At 47.0% G+C, this 26,472-nt stretch overlaps 1 long non-coding RNA gene across 1 annotated transcript; it reads right to left on the minus strand.

The window, feature by feature from the left end:
* Positions 1–8,485: 8,485 nt before the first annotated feature.
* Positions 8,486–25,273, minus strand: LOC104973214 (uncharacterized). Its single transcript, XR_001501240.2, has 3 exons — positions 24,138–25,273; positions 15,077–15,238; positions 8,486–11,336 (listed from the first exon to the last, which is right to left on the minus strand). It is a non-coding gene; the product is annotated as an uncharacterized lncRNA (long non-coding RNA).
* Between the last annotated feature and the right edge of the window lie 1,199 nt (positions 25,274–26,472).

Here is a 26,472-nt window from a genome sequence, read left to right on the forward strand (position 1 = left end):
AGATTCGTTCACTGCTCCCTAGTGCCTAGAGCTGTGCCAGTAGGAACTTAACAAACACTGTTGACTGAAATATTTCCCTTCAGTTGGAATTTGTCTGGAGAAAGGGGCCCTAGAGATATGATCAAAATGCTTCCCAGTGCTTCTCATGTTTGTACTTGCTGGTCCTCCTTTCAGGAAAGGAGGCTGTGTGGATGCTTTCAAATGATTTCCTGTATGGCACAGCGCCTGAGAATCTAGGACCCTCTGCACAACCTTGCCAGCTTCCTCTGCTTCTCATTTTAGGTTGCACTGACCCAGGGAATGGCCTTTGGAGCTCAGTTGGCCAGCTTACAGCATGCTCTGGGGGACAGCCTCTTCCAGCCTGTGCTTTACGAGCTTCCTGGTCTCCTGTGCAAGTCTGGACCTGACAATCCATGAGACAGAACCCCTCTCATCCCTGAGCCAGACTCCTGGATGCTGATTTCTAGCCTTCCTATAGTCTTTGTTCCCCGCTCCCACCCCCAATTCCTCCCACCCCGCACCCCGAGCTAGAGGTTTGGGAACTGAGAGACACAGATGAGAAACAGGGCATGTATCCATCCACTCTCAGACAGGAGAGTTAAAGGATTTCTTCCAGGCTGGAGATGAAAATTGCTTGGCACTAATTTAATGAAAATGACACGGAGGAGCCAGAGTTAAGCCAAAAAATAATTCAGAAAATCTAAAAATTAGAATTGATCAGCAGGTTAAGAATTCTTTAAAATTCTAATGAGCTTTCAGCATTTGTGCTATTTCCTGGGCTTAAAGAAACACAAGGAAATAAAGAACAAAAATTGCCTTTTAGGTTTGGGTGATGATGGCTAATGCATCTATTTCCCTTGCCACTTTCCGTTTCCATTTCATTCCAACATCTTACTAAACTCAGGAGGTCGCCTTCAGGTTTTCAGCACTGCAGGGGATGATCTAAATCTAAATAATAATAAAAAGCCACTGCTTTTATTGGGATTCTACTTTATAAGTTGATGGAAACATTTCATATACACATTAGGTTTTGTAACCCAATTTTGGTACTTGGTGAGTCCCGGAGGGGCTGTTTCACTACTTGGGAGTTCCCTGACATTTGCATTATTCCTCCAAGGCAGAAGAAGGAAATGTTTTCGGTGAATAGTGTTTTTATTTGAAAAAAAAAATTCACATTTAAGGTGGGACACACATTCTTAGGTACACACACACACTCTTCCTTCCTCACTTTCCTAAACAGGCTATATCATAAAATTGTAGAGTTTTAGAATTGAAAGGTCCTTAGAGGTCATCTGTTCTAACACTGGTAAGTTACATATGAGGAAGTTTCTTCCCAGACAGGTTAAGTACCTTGTCCAAGGTCACCGGCCTCCAGGGGAAGGGACCAGACTACAATTTAGGTTCCCTGACTAAGTCTAATTTTCTTTCTGTTACACCACATTGCCTCTCAAATAAGTTAATGTATATGAAATCATTTTGAAAACTGGAATGTATTATGCAAGTACTGGGTGGGGAATGGAATGGGGAGAGAGCGTGATAATGAGATTTCTTTCTTCTGAGACAAGCCTGACTTGCTTGGGCCTCTTTCCAAATAAAGAAAATTCATGTTACATGAATCACACATCACATTTCTAATTAGGTTCCTGGATATAGCCTCCAGGAATTGAGCACCAAAGGGGTCAAATCCAAATACATTCTTCATTCAAGCACATCTATGTGTCCCTTCCTTCCTTCTTACCCTCTGTTTACCTCCCTCTAGCGTCCATCTTTCGTTACTGCGTGTATGCCATCAGGTTGCATACAGACTTCACAAGTATTTATGTATTGTTTATTGACATTATCTGGCCTATATTTTGATATTAGCAGCTGCTGACAAGAGCAAATCAGAATGTTTTCATATTAACAGGAATAACCGGTTAATATAAAGGCTTTGATATTGTTTGATCCCTGGGTTGGGGAGATCCCTTGGAGGAGGGCATGGCAACCCAGTCCAGTATTCTTGCTGAAGAATCCTTATGTCAGAGAAGCCTGGCGGGCTACAAATCATGGGGTTGCAAAGAGGTGGACATGACTGAACGACTAAGCGCAGCACAGCGCATTGTTAAGAAAAGTCTTTAAAATAGCTTTGAAGTTAGAATAAGACTGTATTTAGAGTTTGATTATTAAATTGTTTTTAATAGACTTGAATCACAAAAAAGTCCTTGTAACTAATTGAAATGTTTAAATTACAAGGAGTTATAAAATTTTAAGGCCAATTAAATTAGCTAACGCATGATTCAGCAGAAGAATGAATAGCTACTTTACTTGGAATAATGACAATTGCTAAATATTATTGCAAATGACAAGTTGACATTTTATTTTGGTACTATTAATATATTAATTCACTAAATCATATAGTAATGATAAATAATTTTTGTGTTGACCTTTCTGACATATATATTTCAGCCCTCATCCATTATAATTTCTGTATTCCCTTGAAAGAAGCATGTCCAATCTTTCAGTATTCTAGCCAGGCCCCTTGTTAGGGTGTAAAATATTGGCAAGATCATTGGAGGGAGATTTGTTGGCAGTCTTTGGACCTCACTCTCTGACCTTATAAAATCCATCTAAAAACACGAGTGATATTTACAAATAAGAGCCTTCTACCGTATTCCCAGCTCGTGTTGGCATGTGACAGGTCAGTGTACACAGAGAGAAGAGGTTCTTTTTTCTAAATTAATTTTTATTGGAGAAGAGTTGCTTTAAAATGTTGTGTTGGTTTCTACTCTACCAACACAAATGAATCAGCCATATATGTGTGTGTGTGTGTGTGTGTGTGTGTGTATCCACTCCCTTTTGGACTTCCTTCCCATTCAGGTCACCACAGAGCATTGACTAGAGTTCCCTGTGCTCTACAGCATGTGGAGAAGTGGTTCTATGTGGCTCTCCCCTGCTGCCTGCCTGCCTTGATCTACCAGCACTTCACTCTCCTTCCACACCCCTCCTTGTCCAGGAACACACAGAAGATGCCAGGGCACACGGGCATTCTGAGAGCTGAAAGGCAGGAAGTCATTCAGATGGGCAGATGGAGCCAGGTCTTAGAGGAGAGGTGGGCCCGGGCTGTGGATCGCCATGCTGGCTGGTTTCCCCTGCAGTCAGCCTTAGACGGGTGTCTGGGGACACCTCTCATTTCCTATCTCCTTTTAAAGGGAAACTGCCAAATAACAGAGAGAAGAAAATTCACGTGCAAATAAATGTCTTTATGGCTTTAACATACAGAGTAAACCCTACTTTACTACTCAAGTGTGACCCAGAAAGTTCTGTCACACAGATTGGAGGGGTGCTTTATTGCCAGGTTAATGGAATGATCTGTTTGAGCCTGCAGTCCAGGGCTGAGTCAACTGCCAGGTGTGGAGTTTCTGAGTGGGATTTCTCAAGGATGCTCATGAGAAAGGAGATCAAGGTGGCCTTTTTTTCAGTCTGTTCCTTTTCCTGTCCCTTCATCTAGGGACAGACTTCCTCTCTTCTTGTAAGGGAGAGTGTGTGACCCAGGACTGACCCATCACAGCCCTCATTCGCAGCTTCGGGGATGGGTCCAGGCACTCATAGGGCAGGGCAGTCAGTCCTTCCCTGATACTGTTCTCTCTTCACGGGGCTGTAAGGACCTAGGTCCAGACTGGAGTAGTAGTCTTGCCACAGACTCAGCTTTGTGGAGATTTGCAGACACCAGCTGAGACAGCATCTAAGAAAGAATGTCCCAGAGCTGTTGTCCCCCAGGCCGGCTGCACCCAAACCCTTTTTTTTTCTGTCTTGTTTATTATTGTATTATTTTAACCACTTTTAATTGAAGTACGGAGTTCCCCAATAGCTCAGAGGTTAAAGAATCTGCTTGTAATGCAGGAGACCAGGGTTTGATCCTCAGGTTAGGAAGTTCTCCTGGAGAAGGGAATGACAACCCACTCCAGTATTCTTGCCTGGAGAATTCCACAGACAGAGGAGCCTGGCGGGCTACAGTCCATAGGATCGCAAAGGGTCAGACACAACCGAGCGACTACGACTCTCACTTTCTTTCTTTTCAATTGAAGTATAATTAACTTACAATGCTGTATTAGTTTCAGATGTATAGCAAAGTGATTCAGTTTTATGTATATATATGTATAATACATTCTTTTTCAGATTCTTTTCCATTATAGGTTATTATAAGATATTGAATTTAGTTACCTGTGCTATACTGTAGGTCCTTATTGTTTATCTATTCCCAAATCCTTTCTTGCAGTTTGCTGTTTTCTCCCCCTTTTGGTGTAAGTTAACTGGAATTGAGTTTGTTACTTGTAACTGAAGGACCTTTGAATAATACAGAAGCGACTCTAGGGTCTGAAGACACATTAGTGAGGCAGCGGTTGTGAGCGATGAAATTCCATCTTCAATTAGCTTCATTGTATTGGATCGGGGAACCAGCGTGCCCAGGAGAGGCTCTTGTTTAAATGCTCAGATGGTATCTTCAGGATCTTAATTTTTCTCCAACCCTACCCTCCACCTTGTTCAATCCTAGTTTTATCCTCAGTATGGCTCTCTGCTCGGTGGCAAATCTCCTCCACCTCATACCTGGCCCACTTAGGAGCCACAGATGTGCAAGGAAGGTCCCTGGTTCTCACAATACAGAAGGAGAAGGGCTCTCCCTCTCCCATCATCCAGATGACCCTCACTGCCCCAAGTCAACCAATCATCGTGTCCAGAGGAACATGCCCTCTAACTGGTCAGAGCTGATCTCTGTCTGACCTGGAGGCCGGGAGTAGGTGGCTGGGCCACCAGCTAATGGCACAGACAATCATTACCATAGAACTGGGAGAGGGATGTCCCCCCTCTCCCTTTGATAGACCGACTGCTATGACTACCCAGACATGGTGGGCTATGGCCGTAACAGATTGAGCGCAGCTGAGCAACTGTGAAGCAGCAGCAGGTGAGGCTGGGAGATAAAGTTCAAGCACCCAACCAGGTGAGGTCCTCTGGCTCCACCTGGGAAGGCTGGTCCCTGCAAGCCCGCTGTGCACTCACAAAGATGCCCATGGTCTCAAGTGATGAACAATCTCCTGAAGGGAGTCAGGGCGGGCAGCCTGGCCAAGCAGTGCTCATCTGAGCAGGGCTGTCTGTGGGGAGGCAAAAAGGAGCACAGGCAAGAGCATGAGCCAGCAACCCTGCACACGCGAGCTCGGTCTGGGGCAGCCAGCGGAGGGACGGATGAGAAACCTACCTTTGGGGATTTTTATCCCTCTCCCGGTTTTCTCTCTTTTTTGTTTAATTGACAGCGCTGTCTCCCGTTGGCTTGAGCAGCATGAGAAGGAAGGAGGGTTGAATTAGCTGCAGAAAGCAGACACCTTTGCTGGGAGCCTGGGGTCCTTTTAAAAAGACACAGCTGTGTGGTGGCTTCAAGGTGTCATTGTCATCTGGAATTAATTGCCATGAATGGATCAGGTGTGAAAAATAGCCATGAACAAATGCTGATGATCTGAGAATATACTGGGTCAGCCTTGAGCTGTTTAGCATGGGATGTGCTTGTCAAGTCCAGGACATGGAATTACTGAATTCCCTGGTCAGCTGATTTCTTCTCTGGTTCCCGTCTGAAGTGCCCTGAAAACATCTTTGGCGAGCCTGGGTGTCCTTTTAGGCTCGCCTTTGGTAAGCCTTTATCTTTAAGCTACCATGTAGCTCAGATGGTAAAGGATCTGCCTGCAGTGCAGGAGACCTGGGTTTGATCCCTGGGTCGAAAAGATCCCATGGAGAAGGAAATGGCACCCCATTCCAGTATTCTTGCCTGAGAAATCCCATGGACAGAGGAGCTTGGCAGGCTACAGTCCATGGGGTCGCAAAGAGCTGGACATGACTGAGCGACTAACACTCACTTTCACCTCTGCTCAGCACTTGGAGTTTGGAGAAATGGATTGGCAAGAAATTCCAGGCTGAGAACTAAGCCAGGGGAAAAGGGGATCGCTGGCTTCAGAAGAGGCCAGGTGATTTGGGGGCAAAGTTGATAATCTCTTCTCCTTCACATGAAGGGCGAGGCCGTGGGGGGAACCCAAAAGCAGAGATTCAGAGGCTTGTCTAGTTTTCTGTGCAAGTTCTTGGCAGAACCATAAATCCATCCCAGCTGAGAAAACTGTTTACTTCCAGCACCAAGCCAAGCAAGTCTGGCCTTAATAGACTGAAGCTGGTTGGATGCTTCTATTCTTGAATTTGGTGCTGTTCACAGAATATTGATTTAAGGCACTTTTGTTTCTCAAACCCCTCTCAAACCTGGATGAAGAGCCAGTGTAACCTTGGCTTTAAGTAGAAAAGGCAGAGGGAAAGATGAGGGCTGGCCGTGAGGGTTCAGTTGCAGGTCCCAGACATCCCTCTTCTGGGGGTGGGAGTGGGTGGGGCTTTAGAGACAGAGACCTGTATTTACATTGGCGTCAGTGGGAGGGGTCACTGATAAAGTACAGGGCATGGTTATGCCCTATGGGAGCATCTGGTCAACTAGCAAATCACCAGCAAACCCCATCAAAACTGTGTAGTAATGTTCCTGCTGCTGCTAAGTCGCTTTAGTCGTGTCCGACTCTGTTCGACCCCATAGACAGCAGCCCACCAGGCTCCCCCATCCCTGGGATTCTCCAGGCAAGAACACTGGAGTGGGTTGCCATTGCCTTCTCTGAATAATGTTCCTAGTACCTGGTATAAGAGAAACCATAAATAAAGTAACCCAGACAGTCCAGAGAAGGACTCGGGGTGGGAAGAGAAGCTGCAGTGAAGAGAAGTGGAGTTCATCGTGGTGGGGTCTCTGGAGGATGGGAGAGGAGCTTGGCTTAGGTCTTAAAGATAAAGAGAGAAAAATTGGCTAATTTATCACTCACAATACCCGCTAGGAACCACTCTGGGTGGGACTCAGCAGGACGGAGAGGAAGGATATAAAGCTGGAAGTGCTTCTCCGTCCTTGTAATTCCAGTGCTGCTCAGGCCACCTCCCCGAGGCCCAGCTGAGGCTCACCTGTGAGTGGGTGACAAGAAGAGAGGAGGGAAGGCAGAGGGTTCAAGAAGGCAGGGTCTAGTTTTCATTTGTTGCATAGGACTGGGATGTAAATTAGGATGTGGCGCCAGCCCAGGGTCACCCGTGGGACAGGACCTGTGGGCTCTTCTCAGGTCTCCATGACGGGGTTTGGGGGGTGGGAGGTGGAGGAGGGGGCAGCGGAAGTCAAAGTGTCAGTCACTCAGTTGTGTCCGACTCTCTGTGACCACGTGGACTGTAGCCCGCCAGGCTCCTCTGTCCATGAAATTCTCCAGGCAAGGATACTGGAGTGGGTTGCCATTCCCTTCTCTGGGGGAATCTTCCCAACCCAGGGATGGAACCTAGGTCTCCTGCCTTGCGGGCTGAATTCTTGACTATTTGAGCCACCAGGGAAGCTCCTGGAAGTTGCAGTGCTGAAGTTAAATATCACATCTCCCCGAATTTCTCCACCACATTCAGGAACAAGGGGCATATCACACCATATTATTTGTTCTGGAGAAAATGGAATCTCTCCTAGCTCCCACTTGTCAATGGTTAGAAGTCAAGATGGGTCAGCCCCACCCCTCCCTCAGGGTCTTTTGGAAACCCTAGAATATTCAGGCAGAGCAAGGTCTTCGGGGCAGGGCCTCTGGTCACCACAGCTTTAGGGTCACTCCTGAGGATAAGACGGGGTGGCTCGCTGCTTCTGGGTCAGGTACGCTCTTGGCTGCGACTCCCAAGCTGCCAGGCCTGATGGCCATCTTCAGAGCATCCACGTAATGGCGGTCTTCAGAGAAAGGGATCTTACCATTGCTAGGGGCTGTGTGCAAGAGGAGGCTCCAGTTCCTACCTCCTGTGTTATCGTCATCCTTTCCTACCCTTCGGCTTTGAAGAAATCACCCATTTCTCTTTCTGGAAAGGCCGTTCCCCCTACTTCATCTCCATCATTGACCAGGTCTTCCCTACCAAGTGCTTCCACATTAGGGGTGTTTCATAGATGGGGGAGGGGAGGAAACGTGTGCCTGCCTGCCTGTGTGTGGCTGTCTCCGTGGTGGTTACAACTTCTGGCTACAGTTCAGAGTGGCAAATGCCAGGGAAACTCCCTGGAGACTAGGGAGCCCAGCTGTTTAACACAAAGGCCTCGGGATGGGAGAAGAGAAAGTGTCCGCCATTTCTGACTCTTACTGAAGCCAAACCAACGAAGTAGGTTATTCCACACATGCCCATTTGCATTTGATGCTTGATAGAACTGTCTCTATTTTCATCTTCCTGGCTGTATAAGGGCAAAGATGCTTGAGAAAGAAGAGATCAGGGTCCTGAGAGAGAACTTGTTCTCAACCCTTCACTATCATCGTGATAACTACTAACACACACACACACACACACACACACACCCACCCACCCAGAAGCGCAATGACAGAAAGCCAGGTCTGACAGTTTTCTTCAACCAGACAATGACCACAGGGTCCCTTAGAGCAGCAATCCCCAACCTTTTTGGCACCAGGGACTGATTCTGTGGAAGACAATTTTTTCCCAGACCCGGGGTCGGGGGGATAGTTTTGGGATGATTCAAGAACATAACCCAGGTGGCGATAGTGGTAAAGAAGCCACCTGCCAATGCAGGAGGCATAAGAGACCTGGGTTTGATCCCTGGGTTGGCAATATCCCCTGGAGGAGGGCATGGCAACCCACTCCAGTATTCTTGCCTGGAGAATCCCATGGACAGAGGAGCCTGGCTGGCTACAGTCCATGGGGTTGCAAAGAGTCAGACATGACTGAAGCGACTTAGCGTGTAAGAGCATTACATTTATCGGGCACTTTATTTCTAATGGAATGCCACCACTGATCTGACGGGAGGTACCGGTCCAACTCTGGGAGTTGGTGATGGACAGGGAGGCCTGATGTGCTGCGATTCATGGGGTCGCAAAGAGTCGGGCACAACTGAGTGACTGAACTGGACTAAACCCGTCCGCAGCCAGCTCCAGCAAGGGAGGGGGTGGTGCCTCTCCTGGCTGGGCCTCCGGAGCTGAGGCATGTTCTATGGTACGTTTAGCAGGTAGCCCCAAATCTGTGTTAGCTAGCATGTGATGGAGGGAAACCCCCTCTACATCTGTTAGGTTGGAGTGGGCTTTTCAGCGACCAGGGTGTGTCCCAAGCAACGTGGCTGCAGATGCATGAGCAGGAAGAGCTGTGCCCTCCTGGGAGCTCACCCTGAGCCTCCAGGGTGAGCAGCACCCTATGCAGTGGGTGGGCCGTGTCTGGGTGAATGCTGAGTCTGAACACTGCTTCTGTCTCCTCCACCCGAGCTGGGCAGGGGGGTGCCTGAGACACTGAACTCCTTTGGAGGAGCTGGTGAGGAAGAGCTAGGGTGTGGAGCCTCCAGGGGCCCCTCTGGGTTCTTGGCTCCGCAGCAGGCTACAGTAAAGTGAGGGGCCCTCAGAACCCAGGCAGAGATGGCTCCTGCTAGGAAACTGGGGGGAGGTCGGGGCTACTTCAGGAGCTTCAGACTGCTGCTTATTCACAAGACTTACCACCAAATACCACGTAGATCAGGCGCAGCTTCATTCTCAGCGGCACTGAGTTACCCACAGGTCCTCACCACCCTGGAGAAGGCACCACAGTGGCAGGTCCCAAAGATAACGATGACTGTGTCTCTGGAGAATTTCCTCCTAATATATAGGCTGCCATCTGAAGCATGTGGGCCCATTTAGTAATGAGCTTAGCAGGTGATCCAAATGATGTGTTAATTGAGCCCATGGAGAAAAATTAAATAGATCCAATAAAAATCATGGAGGAAAGGTTTCTGAAACTGCTGAGTATTGAGGACTCACTGATGGCTTCCTTCTATCAAGTCATTAAGCTGGTTGCAATAATTTCTTTTAAAAGATAAACGTTTTTCCTACTTTGTATCGTCTGTGTTTACCTTGCTGTTGTCACCACCATTTTCACGGCTGTCAGTCACTTCAGAAAGCCCAGATGGAAGGAACCCTTGAGGGCATTTCTGATCTCTCTCTGGGGGACAGTTTCTCCTTCCAGCATGTTCTTCTAGGCTTTGCTAGGGCTAGTTTTAAAAGGATCCTGAAGTGAGGTCCTACCACCTCCCCTGGGGAAAGACGATTCCATGGCTAGATCTGATCACACAGACAACTCTCCCCTTGTTATTCTTCCCCAACTTTCTGTTCTAAATGTCATCCTGGCAATCATTCATCACAATGAATAGGAAGTTATAATTAATAGAGGCCCAAATCATTCAAGTGGAAGATTACTCTTTTGAATTCTTGTATTTTTCTTGGAAGATGTCCTTGAGTTAATTATTTAGTGTTTTTTTTTTTTTTTTTTTTTCTTCTTCACAGTCTTGTTTCCAAAAAGAACAAATTGATCACAGTAATGCAGGGGATGAAGGGATTATGTACAATGTATGTAAGAGACAAACGTTAGAAATAAAATTAAAACAAGGCCCCAGGGCTTTGCTGCTCCCCCTGCTGGTTTTTTTTTAAGAAAAGAAAGAGAGATGCTGCCTGGGCTCAGAGCAGCACAATGCAACACAAAACCGAGAGTCACCGTTTGCTGGGTCCCCTTAGGCACCGGGTTTGGCACAGCGGGTAAGAGGAAGAGGCGTTTTCCAGCCCGTGGGAGGGTGTGATGGCTGCAGTTTCCCTGGCCCTGCCGTCTAGTGCACCGAGGGGTCCTACCTTCTACCTGGAGCCTCCTCGCGCTCCCAGGACCAACAACTTACATCCACGGAGAGACTATGGAACATTCATGGAGGTAACCACTCCACAGTGAGCCACGGAAGAGGATAAATTAGAAACCACACAGCCCTGGAGTCTGTGATTCTCTGGCCCAGGGGGAGAGGCAGAGTGCGCGGGAGGCTCTAGGGCGCCCCCTACAGGCCTCTCTGTTCCCTCAGTTCAGTTGAGTTCAGTAGCTCAGTTCTGTCTGACTCTTTGTGACCCCATGGACTGCAGCCCGCCAGGCTTACCTGTCCATCACCAACTCCGGGAGCTTACTCAAACTCATGTCCATTGAATCGGTGATGCCTTCCAACCATCTCATCCTCTGCCATTCCCTTCTCCTCCTGCCTTCAATTTTTCCCAGAATCAGGGTCTTTTCCAGTGAGTCAGTTCTTCGCATCAGGTGGCCAAAGGATTGGAGTTTCAGCTACAGCATCAGTCCTTCCAATGTATATTCAGGACTGATTTCCTTTAGGATGGATTGGTTGGATCTCTTTGCAGTCCAAGGGACTCTCAAGAGTCTTCTCCAACACCACAGTTCAAAAGCATCAATTCTTTGGCGCTCAGCCTTCTTTATAGTCCAACTCTCACATCCATACATGACCACTGGAAGACAAAGACGGACTTTTGTCAGCAAAGTAGTTTCTCTGCTTTTTAATATGCTGTCTAGGTTGATCATATTTCTTCCAAGGAGTAAACGTCTTTTAATTTCATGGCTGCTGTCACCATCTGCAGTGATTTTGGAGCCCAGAAAATAAAGTCTGACACTCTTTTCCATTGTTTCCCCATCTATTTGCCATGAAGTGATGCCACGATCTTAGTTTTCTGAATGTTGAGTTTTAAGCCAACTTTTTCACTCTCCTATTCCCTACCTGCTGGCAACTCAGTTTCTCCCCTGGGGCGGGCATTAGCATCGTGTTCCCAGAGACAATTCATATTTATGTTTTATGTTCCCTTGTTGACCTCAGTCCGGCCACTTATTTTTTTAAAAAGACACCATTGTGTGCTTATTCTCCAGGCTCAGCAACTTCCGGGGTTGCTGAGCTCTCGGGAGGAGTCCTGAAGCTGCTGAATGCCCTGAGGTTTGAGGCATCTCCCTGGCATTGGATTACAATGTCTGGACCGAGTTCTCACTGACCTGACTTCACCCTGCTGGCCTTGGGAAAGCCCTGAGTCACGAATCATGGGAGCTTCTCTTGTGAAGGGATTCCTGGAGGGAGGAGAGGAGCTCCAGCTGTGAGACTGGAATCCTGGATTATGCAAGGGCGGGGATGCAAGGGGAAGGGGTGCTTAATCCACGACCACGGACTAAAATGCCTTCATTCATTCATTCCTTCTCGCCTTTCACTCACTCTTGAGGCATTAACCTCATTAGAAATTTGTTCTACTGATGGCAATATATTACAAAGTGAGTCCAACATGTGGCTTTTAAGGAAAATCGTTTCACAGCGATGACTCTGTCCATGTTGTGATAAATTGTTGGCGGAAAGGGTCCCAATTCCTTCCCTCCCTGCGTCCATATATAGTATTAAATATGGCTTTGCATCTTTCTCCTTGAATAGAAGGAATCTTTTTTTTTTTTTTTTTTGCCCTTGAATCTGGACTGGTTCTGCCACTTCCTTTGACTTAGAATGTGGCAGAAACGATAACACCAGTTCAGAGCTAGGCCTCCAGAGTCCCTGGATAACTTTGCTTTCAGAACCCTGCCACCTTGGAGACAAGCCCAGGATAGTATTAATCTCTGGCAGAAGAATAGAGGTCACATGGATGAATCAAGTGCCGTTTATCCCAGCTCGGGGCCATCATAGATCACCTTTCATCTACTGACCCCAGACACGTGAGAGTCCAGCCATGATAGGGACAGCTGCCGCCCCCACCTTGAGGGGACTGTCGGTGCATGTGTGAGGCCAGCTGACTCGTAGGCTTGTAACCAATAATCAGTGCTTACTGTTTTGAGCCACTAGCTTTCAGTATGGTTTGTTACACAGCAAAAGTGACAAATGCAGTTTTAGCAATGAGTAGGCAGGGCAGAATCTGTCCACCAAGCCCGGAAGAATTTCTTGTTACCAGGAGTTTTGATGATATCCGTCGGCTGGGGGCATGGGATAGAAAGGAAGTTGTGGCACGATTCCTGAGAAACCAGCCCACTTTGGATAGTTTATACAGGGCTGCTACCCGCTGTGGCCAGACTTTTAGGAGGAATAGAAAGTTACTATAACGGACACACCGTATTACGCTGTCTAATGCTGTTTGCTAGCCAGGTGTCCAACAGACACATCTTCAGTCTTATTGGCAGCACCCCCTGCCCATCCCCTTACTGCCCACCTCTGTGGTCTGTGGACCTGGGCCTGGCAACCACCTAGGAGCAGGATTCATAGTTGCTGGTGGAGAGGAGGTCTCCAGTGCTTCAGTACCAGGAGGCTTGCCTAAAGGACCTGGAGCTGCGGGTGGGGTGGTTCCTGGTGGGGCTCAGGAAAGCACCGCAGGGGCACCGTGTGGCCCTCTCTGAGGGGGAGTGAGCTGCCGCTCCTGCTGCTGGGACTGTGGCTCTAACCCAGGCCTAGGCAGAAAGGAGGCGGAGCCCTTGACAACTGGGGTGTGAGGTGAGCCGCAGGATTCCTGCTTTCTGAAAACCCTGCCAAAGCCCTGCTCTTCTCTGCGCCACGTCTGGAATTCTTCCCGTGGGAGTCATAAGTTGACCTCTTAAAATGGTCACCATGCACTCATTTTCTCATTTCTGTTTTCCTCCAACATGTGATGCAAGTGACAATGTTCTCAGTTTCGCAGGGGACATTGAGAACGGGCAAGGTGACTAACCTGCCCCAGGCTGGGCTGTTCCTGTGACAGAGCTGGGGTTTGAACCCAGCTTGCCCAGTTTGCAGGGCACAGAGATCACCCACCAGGCCACACAGCTGCAACAACAGGCTCTGCCTTCAGAGAGCCACTGTGAACCATGACCAGAGGGAGGGAGTGGGAGCCCAGAGTTGCATCAATGGAACAAGTCAGGGTCACCTCGAAGGATAGGAGATGGTGCCCGGGAGCCCTCAGTTGCCTAGGGCTGGGGGTGGGAGCACAGAGTGGGTCTGATCCCAGGTGTTCCCTCAACTCCCACGATACTATGCACACCTCGTTCTACTGAATGTCCCACCAAAAGCCCACTGGTGACTTTCTCACCTCCTGGGGGACCCCTGTGAGCCTCTTGAGATAGGAGTTTACAGAATTTTTATTGCCCACGGTGAGGAGGACTCAATGACTACAGGTCCATAGCAGGCCTGGGTCTGGGTGAAGCATGGCAGAGTGGCCGGGCCCACCATCAGGAAGACAGGCCTGGATTTGCCTAAAGTGGAGCTCCAGAGTAGCCGAACCCTCACCATTATTAAGAGAAATACAGGGCTTCCCTAGTGCTCCAGTGGATAAGAAACTGCCCGCCAGTGCAGGGGACACAGGTTTGATGCCTGGTCTGGAAGATCCCACAGGCCACGGGGCAACTAAGCCCATGTGCCACAACTACTGAGCCAGCACTCTGAAGCCCGCATGCCCTAAAGCCCCCATGCTCCACAACGAGAGAAGCTGCAAGGAGAATCTGCCCACCGCAACGAGAGAAAGCCCAGGTGCAGCAACGAAGACCCAGAGCAGCCAAAAAAGAAAAAAAAAGTAATTCAAAGCCTCTAAATAGAAAAGATCATTCTCAAAGAGTTCAGAGAAAGGAGAGCCCTTACAGAGAGAAGGTCATAGAGGAGGACAGTTGATACCAGCTTTGAGATGAGGGAAGAGCTGCTGGGTCCAATCAGAGCCTAAATCAGAAACTCATAGGACTCATAGGATGGGGCCCAAGAATTCCTATATATTTTTAGGAAAAAAAATATCCCCAGTGGATTTTTAACAATTTAACAATGTGTGTGTGTGTGTGTGTGTGTGTGTGTTTTGTAAGGTTTGGACCATTTATAAAATCTGTATTGAATTTGTTACAATATTGCTTCGGTTTTACGTTTTGGACTTTTGGCCTTGAGGCCTGTGGCATCTTAGCTCCCTGCCCAGGGATTGAACCTGCACTGTCTGTGTTGGAAGGTGGAGTCCTAACCACTGGACTACCAGGGAAGTCCCTCCAGTGGATTTTGATTCTCATCAGGTTAGGGAACCACTGGGCTCTGCCCACTCTGGGTCACACACAGGTGACACCAGCAGGCAAACGGTTCTTCAAGTAGCACTCGAGGATCACTGTCTATGACTGTTCTTTTGGTATACTTACTCTGGGTATGCATTTATTTTTTAATTTGGGGGCGCTCTGAGTCAACTAATTTTTGAATCTTTGAAAACCAGACGGAGAACAATGAATGTGAACTTACAAGGGGTGAACTGAACAGCATGCCATCTGTAGCAACATCAGCATATATTCCCCAGATGGCGTCGGGCTGCCGAGACAACGCTCCATGCCTTCACTCTCTGCCTCCGTAGAGCATGGGCCCTGGAGAGGTTCAATTATCTCCACATGTGTGCTCTTAGGGAGCCTGGCAAAAGAGAAAGAACTAGAATGCTCAGTAGTAAAGTTCCCAGAGCTTTGAATAAAGGGAAAGGCAGGTGAATCAGAGCTCAGCTTGCATTCCTGTTATAGATTTGATTGCTAATAATTAGCCAATGATTCAGTTGTGCTACTTACATTATTGACCTAATTGAAAAATAACTGGTGGACAGCATCCTTTTAGGGACACATATTGCATGTGAATATCCACTCATTCATTTCTGACAAATATTTGTCTGCCACGTGCAAAATACTGGACAAGCCGTATGGCTCCTACTGTCCAATTGCTTATAGAAAGGAAGGTGTGATGTCAGGGAGGAGATACTAACTGAAGACTTTGAGGAAGATATTGTTCAGGGAAAATAAGGATGCTTTTAGGGAAAAGATGAATTTGAGAAGAGCTTTGAGAAATAGGTTGGATTTATAGAAGTGTAGCTTAATGGCAGGGCTTCCCAGGTGGCTTGGTAAAGAATCTGCCTGACAATTCAGGAGATGCAGGTTTGATTCTTGGGTCAGGACGATCCCTTGGAGAAGGAAACGGCTACCCATTCCAGTATTCGTGCCTGGAGAATCCTATAGACAGAGGAGCCTGGTGGGCTACAGTTCATGAGGTTCCAAAGAGTTGGACATGACTTAGTGACTGAGTGTATACACACACACACACACACACACACACACACAGCTTAATGGCAATGGGGAGGAGAAATGACCGTATGAATAAAGCACAGGAGTAGGTGGCTAAACAGTAGGTTTGAGGAGCAGTGCAGTGACTTGTTTTTATTTTAACCAAGAGATTGGAGAGCTCTAATGTTAATAAGATGAAAGGTGGGCCAAAGGATGGGAGGCCTAGAAGTAGGTTGGCCCGCAGGAGGCATGGGTGTCCCATTGCCCAGTTCCAGTGCTCATGAAAGACATGACCAACGGATCCTGAGCATCTTTTCCTTAAACTCTGGATACAGCTTTAGCATTTTTTCCACACTGTGCTTTGCTTGTGTGTGCATTCTAAGTCACTTCAGTCATGTCTGACTCCTTGTGACCTCATGGACTATAGCCCACCAGGCTCCTCTGTCCATAGGATTCTCAAGGCAAGAACACTGGAGTGGGTTGCCATGCCCTCCTCCAGGGGATCTTCCCAACACAGGGATTGAACCTGTGTCTCTGCATTAGGAGGCAGGTTCTTTACCACTGGTGCCACCTGAGAAGCCCTATTCAGTCAACCCCAATCAATTGCAGTTGGCTCATGAAGGAAAATTCATTCCATGCCCCTCTTTGTCTTTTTGAAGGTCAAGGAATTCTCATTTTATTCTGGAGAAACTGGCTGGGGGGGAACAACCTTTCCTCCCCTTGTCTCCCTGCTCCCCCATTTGAAGGGGTGATGTAATCAAACACAATGTTTTGAATGATTAATCTGACAACAGAGTCTGGAAAGGGGGGATGAGGGCAAGGAGTAGCTGAGGCTGGGAGGCCCATCAGGAGGTTGTTGCAATAGTTGACTAAGGAGTGACCATCATGATTAGAGAAGTGGCAGTGATGAGGGGAGCAGAAGCAGGAGAATAGGACTGGCATAGCTGGGAAGCTCACTGGATATTGGGGGCTTTTGAACTGTGGTGTTGGAGAAGACTCTTGGGAGTCCCTTGAACTGCAAGGAGATCCAACCAGTCCATCCTAAAGGAAATCAGTCCTGAATGTTCAATTGGAAGGACTGATGCTGAAACTGAAACTCCAGTCCTTTGGCCACCTGATTCGAAGAACTGACTCATTGGAAAAGACCCTGATGCTGGGAAAGACTGAAGGCAGGAGAAGGGGATGACAGAGAATAAAATGGTTGGATGGCATCACTGACTCAATGGACATGAGTTTGAGCAAGCTTCAGGAGTTGGTGATGGACAGGGAAGCCTGGCGTGCTTCAGTCCATGGGGTCGCAAAGAGTTGGACACAACTGAGTGACTGAACTGAACTGTAAAACAGCAATAAGGTATGAGGAAGGGGTTTCAGAAGGGGCAGCAGGCTTCAGAAGTGTAGATGGTGAATTTTGTTCTGTATTATTGAGTTTGAGAAGCTGGCAACACTTCAGGAGAAGTTTGGAGGCATGGAACCAGAGGAGCTAGAATGTGCATTTGGCATCATGTGTCTGCAGGTGATGGTTGCAGATACAGGAGTTGATGAGATCATCAAGGAAACGGATGGAGGGGAAACAGAAGGAGGAGGGGAGCCAAGAGGAGAAGGCAAAAGACAACTGCAGCCTGTGTGTTGAAGCTATTACAGAACAAGCTGTGCTTGTATTTATTCTCCTGAGTCTAATGGTTTCCAGCCTATTCGACAAGATCCACTTTCATGTACTTAAACCCCTCGGTAAACACAACCTCCCTACAACATCCCTAATCAGTCAGATTCAGGAAAAGACCTAAACACCAAACACAAGTTGATAGATGTCAATGGCTGGTCCCTGTGGATGCAGGATTTTGTTGCTATGCAGACAACAGGAATGGAAAGCTACGTGGAGAGGGGCAAAGGAAACCCCTCCTGTATACAGGAACCCGGTGCTTTTTGCCTTAAAATGCTACCTAACAGGGCCTTCATTCTGAAGAGCAGGGAGTGTGTCCCAGGGCCAGCTGAGCCCCACTTCAAGGTCAGAGCCTCTGTGGGCGGGAAAGTGGTTGGCTTCTGCTCCTTGCCAAATGGCCAGGTGGCTCTGAGTGACCAGAGGAGAGTGTGTAGGACAGAACTTTGGCACTAGGGGGCTTGCTGACCCCTCATTGGAGTATCCTCTTTGGCTTCAGGATTGAAATGGGGGCACCAACCCTAAAACCTTAGGGGTCCCAAGCTACAGTTGTACAATGTCACATTTGTTCGGGCACCCCCTTAGCTCCCACCCAGTATTTAACCAGTTGAAGAGCCTCACTGGATCCCAAATCAGGCTGCTGAAGCAGGCAAACATTATGCAGAAGTATATGCTGGGGGGAGGACACTTTCATAAATGAGATAACTCCATAGACATGCATAGACATAGGTAAACTCATATCGACTTCTGGAATTTTCTTTAGAGCTCATTTCCCCGGCCATCTCTGTTGGACCCCTCGCCATCCAGACCCCTCTAGTCCTCTGACCTGTGGGGAGCTTTCCCAGTGGGAGGTCTCATCTCTCTGGCTCCTACAGCATCTGCAGCTCTCTGCTCACTGCCTGCCCTCCCCTGACTCACTGTCATCCCTTCCCTTCTCCTCCTCGTTCTCTTCTTCACAGGCTCTGTGTTGACCTTCCTCGTGTTCCTCATCTTCTTGGCTGTCTCTCCTTCCTCCTGGGGGGACTTCTGCCCTGTCTGGATTGGCTGTGGGGTGGCCACGATGAAGTGGCCTTTGACGGGAGTCCTCTGCTTTCTTGGCAGGCGACATTCCTGCCCTTCTATGGAGGGTCACAGCTGTTTCCTTGCCAGAGAGGTATTTACCACACTTATTTTGGCTGATGAAGGCTTTGCCTTTGTCTTTGAGTCAGTCAAGAGCTTTGCTTTTGTCTTGAGAGGCAACATGGTCACTTCTCCCTGATATCAACCTAAAAAGTTAACAATGTCAATCATTTTTGTGATAATAGTAAGAACTTACACAGACTGTGCTAACTGTGTGCTTGGCACTGTTCTGAGATCTTCACATGGAGAACTCACTTAATCCTTAAAATAACCCTATAAAATTGAGGTATGCAATACAACTATCCCCATTTCACAGATGGGAAAAACTGAGGCTCAGAGAGGCTAATCACATGCTCAAGGTCTTTATGAGGACTGAAACATGGTAAGCTCTATAATAAGCACTAGTTGTTTATTTCTGTTTTTAATTCATGTCTTGCCTCTGACTGTTGTGATCTGGGGAAATGTACCTTGCTTTTTAAAGTCTCAGTTTCCTCATCTGTAAAATACAAATCATCTGAATTCTCCCTTCCAATTATAACCTTCGTGCTCTTTGTTCATCTTGTCCCTGCTTTCCTGTAGAATATAAAATGGCCTTCCCTGGTAGCTAAGATGGCAAAGAATCTGTCTGCAATTCAGAAGACCCCAGTTGGTTTCCTGGGTTGGGATGATCCCTTGGAAACGGAATGGCAACTCACTCCAGGATTCTTGCCTAGAGAAGTCCATGTACTGACCATGGGGTTGAAAAGTTGGAAACGACTGAAAGAGTAACACTTTCTGTGGAATGAGTCCTTTTTTCCCAGGGAGTCTATCTCTCTAGCTTTTCCTGGATTTTACAAAGAAATAATTGTTTGACTGCTCTGGGAGTTTCAAGAAAACAACTTGAAATAATGCCCAAGGGGGATTTTGTCATCTCTCCTTTCTCTCAGAAGTCACAGCCACCTCAGTTGTCTCTAAGAGCTTTCATTAAGCTGGCTTTGTGATACTAAATCAATGTTTTCCAACCTGAATTCCCTCTGGGAGCAGTGAGGGGAGAATCGTGAGAGGCTGGGGTAGTCCTCAATCACACTTCCCCTCTGGTTAGTTCTTGTTTCCACACTGAATTAAGCAGACCTTGCTGCACCACCTTGAGTTTGGCCAGAACAGAAGTTAGAATCAAGAGCTCCCCCTTGGCCATCAAAAGGCTTCCTTTCTTTGGAAGAATCACAGAGAAAGAGGGTGCATTGGTTTTGCTTCTTGATCTGTTGCCATTTATAGGCGATTGAAGTTTTGAGCTCTCAGTGCCTCAGAGAGATAGGCAAGCCCACAGGCTAGTGATGTGGGCTGAAGACCATGGTGCAGGCAGAGTGCCCTCTGATCCCATCTGGTAAAGTCTAGTAAAACAGCACCACAGGGATTCTGGAGTCTCTGGCCAAGGTGCTGAAGGACAGATTGTTAAGAGGGGAAAACTGTCTTTGAATTGTGCAAAGCACAGGGCAGTGCCCTTGCCAAAGCAACATGGTGGGAGCATGCTGGGTATTAATAGCAACAGCTAACATTTATGGAGCACTTGCAGTGTGCCAGCTGCTGTGCTAAGCACCATTTAATCCTCATGATGACCCTCTGAAGAAGATCTTATTATCACTGCCAACACTTTGATGAGGACAAAGACACTAAGAGAGGCTGAACTCCTTGCCCCAGTTACACAGCAGGGCTAGGTTCTGATGCCAAAGCTCACATCCTTATTCTCTACTCTACACTGTCCTCCTCCAGAGTCCTTGGTGCTAAGGACCCCCAGTGCAGATAAGGGGATCCAAGAGCAGCAGCTGAGAGGCTGCTTTGGGCCCAACATCGGGCTGGGTTTGTATCCTACGGGACTTTTGAGACCCAGTCTGGGTTTTGGCACTGTGGATTCAGAGGGTCTGTTATCATTTATTTAGAGGGGGTGGGGTTGAGCCTGGGGCAAAGAATTTCTACTGATCTCAAAGAAGAATCAGGACACTGGAATCCAGATGTTCGTATCCAAGGTGACCCACACCTGCCAGTTCAGTTCAGTTGCTCCGTCGTGTCTAACTCTTTGTGACCCCATGGAATGCAGCACGCCAGACTTCCCTGTCCATCACCAACTCCCGAAGCTTGCCCAAACTCATGTCCATTGAGTCAGTGATGCCATCCAACCATCTCATCCTCTGTCATCCCCTTCTCCTCCTGCCTTCAATCTTTCCCAACATCAGGGTCTTTTCCAATGAGTCAGTTCTTTGCATCAGGTGGCCAAAGTATTGGAGCTTCAGCTTGAGCATCAGTCCTTTCAATGAATATTCAGGACTGATTTCCTTTAGGATTGACCGGTTTGATCTCCTTGCAGTCCAAGGGACTCCCAAGAGTCTTCTCCAACACCACAGTTCAAAAGCATCAATTCTTCTGTGCTCAACTTTATTTATAGTTCAACTCTCACATCCATACATGACTACTGGAAAAACCATAGTTTTGACTAGACAGACCTTTGTTGGCAAAGGTCCCACACCCACCATCTGTTTGGTAATCCCTCTGGGTAGGCAGTCTGCTCAGGAGACCACCCAGCAGATCTGAACATTGCTCAGGAGACATTTCCAGCAGTGAGCAGCTCTTCTCTTTTCAAGTGATATTCCTGCCTGGTGCATTGGTTGTGGTCTTTGGAAGTCAGAGTGCCTTTATTCTTGATCTTTACTGGTGATGGTTCAATACATTCTAACTTCATGTTTTATTTTCCAGTATTCCTCCTTAGGCCCTCCCCCCAACTTCCATTTTCACAACACAGCTTTAAGAAAATCATGGTAACATTTCTGAGGTTTAGATATATTTTATACCATGATAGTAAAAATTCTGCCTTCCAAAGAATTGGAAGGAGAAAAGCATTAGGAGGCAGGAAGCTGGAAGCCAGGCTCAGGGCAAGTCAGCCCACCAAATAAGAGGACTAGAGATGGTCCAACCCATGCAGTGGATGAAGCTCAGCATATACTCCTGCCTGGACGGGGATGGAGAGAAAATTAAGACCCCTGGCTGGAGAGTCTGGGAGAAAGGGGGGGCAGGGCTCAGGATAACGATGACCAGGAGGGGAGATAAAACAATTCCCTACAGGGGTGCACTTTCTGGGCCATTTTAAGTGACGAACGTCCTGCAACTGAGGGTTCACCCCTGAGAAGCCCTCAGAAGAAACTTCGCTGATTGACAGCAGCCGCTGTCCAGACTTTGAGGCATGCAGGAAACAAGAACGGGAGCTGAGATAGACGTGGTTGATGCAGACTTCTCTGTGGGTCACCTGCATGTCACTTCTAAGCATTCTGCCCTAAGGGAGTCCAGGCAATGGTTTTCAACTCTCCTATTGTTGATAAATAAATTACCTTCTGGGAAAGTGATTACTGACCTAGAGATCTGGACTTCCCGGTCTCGTTAGAGATATTTGAACTATTTTCACTATTTCATAAAGTTTTCAGGAGGTTGTATGTTTACGCAGACAGTAATGCTTGTGCTAACAAAAATGTTCAGTTCCTTTGCCCTTGGGCTTGTTGTTCAGTCACTCAGTCGTGTCCGACTCTTTGTGACCCCATGGACTGCAGCACTCCCGGTTTCCCCGTCCGTCACCATCTCCTGGAGCTTGCTCAAACTCATGTCCATTGAGTCAGTGATGCCATCCAACCATCTCGTCCTCCGTTGTCCCCTTCTCCTCCTAGCCTTTGGGCTAGAATTATAGTATTAGCTTGGTGTGGCAACACTGGTTATCCTCATGCTAATAGGAAGAATTGATTGGCAGATATCTATATTATGAATAAATAATGAGCCAGGAAAGTAATTATACCTACTTATTTGTCATTTACACCCTGTACTGTTACACAGAAGATTGGAGGTGGCTGAATTACTGCTTGATTTTTTAAATTATAAAATATCTTTCATAACACTGAGTCTGCATAGGAAAAACCTAATGAAAGTCATGTGAGGGAATGAAGGATTGCGAGTTCTCTTTTGGCCTTATCTCTTATCTCAAAGTTAGGTGGCAGCTGAGGGTCAATAGAGGACACCTTGATGCCCCTTAGTAAGAGGGTCAGCTTCACAGATCCCTCCTACCTGGGATGCAGACAACTTTTTTCTACTTTCTGATAACGTTATCTGTATGCTTTTGTTCACCTGGGTTCTTGAATTGTCCAGTTATTCAAATTCTCAAGGACTGACTTAACTCCCAACCTCTTTCTAAAACTATATCTTGTAGACCAGAATCATCATTTGCTTCTCTTAATGACAAAGGTCCTTTCTTCTTTACCCCATTTAGCAGGTAATTAGGCATTGCCTTAGTGTCTTTGCTATATGCTCCCCTATTATACATCTCTCCTGGGGCCCCTTTAGGCTCCTCTCAAATCTTTAGTAGCAAAAGATGTGATACAGTGCCATTAGGACTTTATCATTCTGTGTGTGTGTGTGTGTGTGTGTGTGTGTGTGCATGTGCTTAGCCACTCGGTTGTGTCCAACTCTTTGTGATCCCATGGACTGTAGCCGGCCAGGCTCCTCTGACCGTGGGATTGCCCAGGCAAAAATACTGGAACGGCTTGCCATTTCCTATTCCAGGGGATCTTCCTGATGCAGAGATTGAAACCGAGTCTTCTGCATCTCCTGCATTGGCAGGCAGATTTTTTACCACTAGAGCCACCTTATTATTCTATAACCTTTAGCATTTCTAAATGCGTTAGCCATCATCACCACACACGATCCTCATCACATCAGTCAGGTGAGGTAAGTGGGAAGATGTTAACACTCTAGTTCTACAGACAAAGAGACAAAGGCTCAGGGAGTTAAGGTGACCCAGAGTCACCCCATGGACGAGTGGAAGATCTGGAACACAAGCCACTGATGTCTGATTTTCATTCCACCGTACCATATGCCTTCTTTCTAGATATTCAATTTCAAGTGCAGTGGCTTTTAAATTATATCACCTTCCTGGGCAGTATTGCAGTAAGTATTTCTCAGAGGATTTGAGCGAGTTCCTAGAATCCCTGTTGAGTGGATATGGGGCTAACCCTGGTAACAGTAAAGGTTGTGCTATAGGCTTCTTTGCTTAGTTGGTTTCTTTATTTTTCCATCTGATACTGGACAAATCAAGCACTAGGAAAGCCCTGTGATGCGACATATCTGTTCTGCCAAGAAGATTGAAAAAAAAAATAACCACTTGGGTAAATGAAGCTACCCAGTAAACAAGGAGAATCAAAGATACTCAAATAGAAGCAGACCCCTTTGTCTCACGCATCCCAGCTGCTTTTCCTAGTTTGTTGGTTTCCGTGTCCTTTGTTTTCTAGTCTTTTCATTACCCCACTGCTCACTTCAGATTCTAATTCTGGGTTCATTAAAGAGGGTCACTTCACCCCCAAAGCCTCACTTCCCCTCTCAGTTGGGACACAGGGCTGACCTGGAAGGAGGGAATTGACATGTGTCCTCTGAAGCCTGGAAATACAAGTTCTGCCACACCCAGATCAGAAGCCCACCTCACCAGCCAACAGAAGGATTTTAGCTGTTCCTGTGGTCTGGCTCCCAAGTCTCGGTCCCAGGCCCGCGACAAATGGCACTCTCCTGGGAGGCTGAGGAAGGGGTTGCTTCATTGCGAGGCAGCCAAGTGGAGAGATGGTGGGATGCATCTGCTTCGAAATGCCTTCTCACGGCAAATAACATTTGCACGATTATGCCTGCAAATATCACCATGGCATTTGCTCAGTTAAACACATGCTCTTGCTTGCCTGACCTTCACCTTATTCCAGACCCAAGATGATTCTGGGTCTGGGAGCTCCACGCTGAGGAGGGACTCTCCCCTCAGCTCTGACCTCTGAGGGTGAGATGCTTCCTTCTTGACCTGGGAGAACACATCTCTTAACACATACAGAATCCAGATATTAAACTAATTCTGATCTGGGGGTCCGTGACATGGAGGCAATGACAGTGAGTCCTTACACTTTCTGTTTTTTGCCTCTCATTAGCCTACAACACATGAGATGATAGACCTTGTCCATCTAGTTTTCACTGTACTGTACAACTCTTTTGTCTTGATGCTTTCATGTAAGTGTATTGTCTTTCCCAAAGGTGATAAGCTGCTGGTGGAGGGAGACTGTATCTTTTACTGCACTGAGTCATCCATGCATGTTGATGGGCTACGTTTAGGCATAAGTGCAGATACATCTGTATAAGATCATATAGGCATAGGGACTTCCCTGGTGGTCCAGTGGCTAAGACTCCATGCTTCTAATGCAGGGGGCCCAGGTTTGATCCCTGCTCAGGGAACTAGCTGCAGTGGTGTGGATTGCAGCTGCTGCAACCCACATGCTGCAATGAAGAGTTTGCATTGGAAGGACTGATGCTAAAGCTGAAACTCCAATACTTTGGCCACCTCATGAGAAGAGTTGACTCATTGGAAAAGACTCTGATGCTGGGAGGGATTGGGGACAGGAGGAGAAGCGGACGACAGAGGACGAATGGCTGGATGGCATCACTGACTCGATGGACATGAGTCTGAGTGAACTACAGGAGATGGTGATGGACAGGGAGGCCTGGCGTGTTGCGATTCATGGGGTCGCAAAGAGTTGGACATGACTGAGCGACTGAACTGAACTGAACTAAAGATCCTGGATGCTGCAACAGAGCTGGAAGAACCCGTGTGCCACACCTAAGATGTTCAGTTCAGTCCAGTTCAGTTGCTCAGTCATGTCCGACTCTTTGTGACCCCATGAATCGCAGAGGTGCAGCCAAATAAATAAATTTTGGAAAAAATCATATGGGTGCAAAGAAGCATATGGATGGGTACATATTAGGTTATTAACACAGGTTATGTGAGTGAGGCATAGGTATATGGATGGAAAAAAAGAATGGGAGGATGGTTAACAAAGAAAAAGGACAAAAAAGACTACACTTTAAGAAAGAAGACATTCCTAATATATCAGTTCAACTTTGCGGGCAAAAGAAAGCAAAGAGGATGAACTAGCCAACCACATTTATGCTTTTATGTAAAAATTTACATATATATGTCAAGAAATTAACAGAGAGAAGAGGTAAGGTGGATAAAAATAGTACTGTGCCCATACAGACATTCAGCAATGTCTGTACGGGTGAATACATTCACAAAAAATATCTGGTGAATGAATGAACACTGGCTAGTCTGTTGGATGTGATAATTTTGTAGATTGGGATTTTCAAGGACCAATTTATTGACTAATATTACCATGACCCAGCAGTGCTTGTGGTGTGTTGTCATAATCAGAACCACTTACGTTCTCTGGTTCGAGGGTGAAATGATCTGCCCGGGACAGTCCCAGTTTACTCTGCGGTCACCCTGTTCACTGACCGTCTGGAGTGATGGATATAAGTGGAAATGACAGGCTCCAGCCTGGGATTCGAAACTAGCATCGGTGGGGGGAGGGGTAGGACTCTGGAATCTGTGTTGCTGTGCTCATTACCGCTTCAGAACTGTTGCTCTAGGCATTGTTAGCTGCCAAAGTGATGTACTGCTTTTATAATTAACTATTCTTCAAACAAAACAAAACAAAGAGAGATTTATTATTTGCTACATATAAAAAAAATCATGCCTCGGTGTCTGACCTTCCTTCGCTTTATTGCCAGTATAAGACCGAATTCATGTGAACTTTGTAATGTGTACACAGAACTTGCAATGAAGCTGTCATTCCTTGAACTGAAAACACCTTAGTACCTTTTCTTGTCCTAGCTTTGTGCAGGTGCTGACCTATCTTGGCAAAAGAATCTTAAGTCTTCTGTCATCCCAAAGCTAGTTTCTGAGAACAAAATGCGATATATCAAATATTAAAAATAGATTGGCGGCTAGC

Source organism: Bos taurus, chromosome 10, assembly GCF_002263795.3.
Source record: "Bos taurus isolate L1 Dominette 01449 registration number 42190680 breed Hereford chromosome 10, ARS-UCD2.0, whole genome shotgun sequence".
NCBI lineage: Eukaryota > Metazoa > Chordata > Mammalia > Artiodactyla > Bovidae > Bos > Bos taurus.